Consider the following 1,660-nt stretch of genomic DNA (forward strand, 5'->3'; position numbering starts at 1 on the left):
GGATGGTCTGTTTCTAATGGAGAGAAAAGTCCTCACATTAGCCTAGTCAGTTTCTAATCGATTTTAATGACTCTTCACTTCTGTAAAGATCCATTCTCTCCCTGGCTGCTCCCCCTGCTGCATAGTCATGCCAAGAAACATACTTTTTTTTACTAAACATTTGAAAAGACTCTTCCATCAAATACTTCATCATTAGCACTCAGATAATTGGTTTTCTTATTTTTGTTCACTTAGTTTGATGCATATCTGTATTATCTTTTATAAAGTCAGCTTTAGTGAGCAGTTGGTATAGTTTTATCTAGGTAATCAATATTAGCATCAATCATATCAACACTTCCAAAATGTGTGACTTCCAAAATGATCCTGAGGATGATGAAACTCTCCTCAAAGACTGGAAATTAACTTTTTATCCATAGCCTAACTTCTCTTTCAAAAGCCATTTTACTGTTCAAAAAGAAATGTACTCATCTGCCGGGCTCCTGGGACGGAGACCTAGAGGCCGCCCGGTTGTGCCTGGGGTGAAGGCCAGGACTCTGGGCGAGGATGAAACACGCTCCCGGTGGAGGAAGGTAGCCGCGTGGAGCCATGGCCAGTACAGCGGTAGCAGTTGGGCTGACCATTGCTGCTGCAGGATTTGCAGGCCGTTACGTTTTACAAGCCATGAAGCATATGGAGCCTCAAGTAAAACAAGTTTTCCAAATCCTACCAAAATCTGCCTTCAGCAGTGGCTATTACAGAGGTGGATTTGAACCCAAAATGACAAAGCGGGAAACAGCATTAATATTAGGTGTAAGCCCTACTGCCAATAAAGGAAAGATAAGAGATGCTCATCGACGAATTATGCTCTTAAATCACCCAGACAAAGGAGGATCGCCTTACATAGCAGCCAAAATAAATGAAGCTAAAGATTTACTAGAAGGTCAAGCTAAAAAATTTATGGGTACCAACTTTTTATAATAAAATGCCTCAAATAAAGTTTTTAAAAATGATTCAGCACAAACAAGCTAAAGCAAAGCTTTGGAATATTTTATTTAGCTTGAGAACATTAAGAATATTAGAGTATTTGGAGCTAGTATTAAATGACAGGTGTACACCACTTGAATATATTTGCTTATTTAGTAAATAATTTGGTGTCTGTGTGCTATTTAATTCAAAGCCCCTATCCTAAAAAAGCCCTATCCCAGTCAGGTGTAGTCAATAGTATTAGGGAACTCTCATACTGTTGAGCTGCTTCAGGGTGCTAGGATACAACTGGGCCCACCTACTAAGTATTTAGCCACAACAATGATCTTAAGAAATTACCTATGTGTAAGTAACAATTCAAGTTTCATACATTAAAATCTACATATTGACTATACAGTTCCTGTAAGTCAAAGGTAAATTTGCATTGTCTCCCTTTTACTGGTCTTTTATATAAAATTATCCTTTTATATGTTTTTAAAATGCAATCCAATCTACAATTATGGACAAGACTAACATTAGTGATACTTACCAAAGTATTTGTCTGTACTATTATTACATACTAATAAACTTCAATGATATGAAGGAAGGTGACAGTCTAACAAAATGTATCTAACACAAATGTATATAACACAAGGCAAACTAGTCAGTCAATAAATCCCAAGTTTTGTTATTGAAACTGATAAATCATTATAGCTAC

At 36.9% G+C, this 1,660-nt stretch overlaps 1 pseudogene across 1 annotated transcript; it reads left to right on the forward strand.

Annotated features, from left to right (window-relative positions):
- The first annotated feature begins 561 nt into the window (after nt 1–561).
- On the forward strand, nt 562–957 carry LOC105992385 (annotated as a pseudogene). Its single transcript, XR_001175405.1, has one exon. The product of XR_001175405.1 is annotated as a mitochondrial import inner membrane translocase subunit TIM14 pseudogene (transcript).
- The last annotated feature ends 703 nt before the right edge of the window (nt 958–1,660 follow it).

The sequence above is a fragment of the Dipodomys ordii genome, unplaced genomic scaffold, assembly GCF_000151885.1.
Source record: "Dipodomys ordii isolate 6190 unplaced genomic scaffold, Dord_2.0 Scaffold83, whole genome shotgun sequence".
In the NCBI taxonomy this organism is placed as follows: Eukaryota; Metazoa; Chordata; class Mammalia; order Rodentia; family Heteromyidae; genus Dipodomys; species Dipodomys ordii.